At 44.4% G+C, this 302-nt stretch overlaps 1 protein-coding gene across 1 annotated transcript in view; it reads right to left on the bottom strand.

Annotated features, from left to right (window-relative positions):
- The window catches only part of LOC119593516 (NADPH oxidase 5-like), a 26,504-nt gene that overhangs the window by 18,023 nt on the left and 8,179 nt on the right, over positions 1 to 302 (bottom strand). The gene's annotated exons all lie outside the window — the stretch shown is intronic.

Genomic DNA, 302 nt, shown 5'->3' with positions numbered 1-302 from the left:
TAGTAAACATGGATGATTGAGAGTTTCGGATATTAATTTTCTGATACTTGAATTTGCTTTATCAGGATGTGTTTGAGAAACAACAGCATGTAATGAGTCCAGTATGTAATGTATGAGAGCCAAGAGCGTGACGTCAGGCAGGAACCAAGGGCACAAAGGTGAGTCTGATTATTGATGGCTGAGTGAGAGGGATGCCCTTCCCGGGGAGCGCGAATGCTTCTGTGCCCTCAGGGTGCGTGCAAGCAAAAAACAAAAACAGTGCGGAGACTTGGGATATTGGCTTTTCATACAAAAACCAAAGG

This window comes from Penaeus monodon, chromosome 32, assembly GCF_015228065.2.
Source record: "Penaeus monodon isolate SGIC_2016 chromosome 32, NSTDA_Pmon_1, whole genome shotgun sequence".
Lineage (NCBI taxonomy): Eukaryota > Metazoa > Arthropoda > Malacostraca > Decapoda > Penaeidae > Penaeus > Penaeus monodon.
This window is presented reverse-complemented; position numbering and strand designations above follow the sequence as displayed.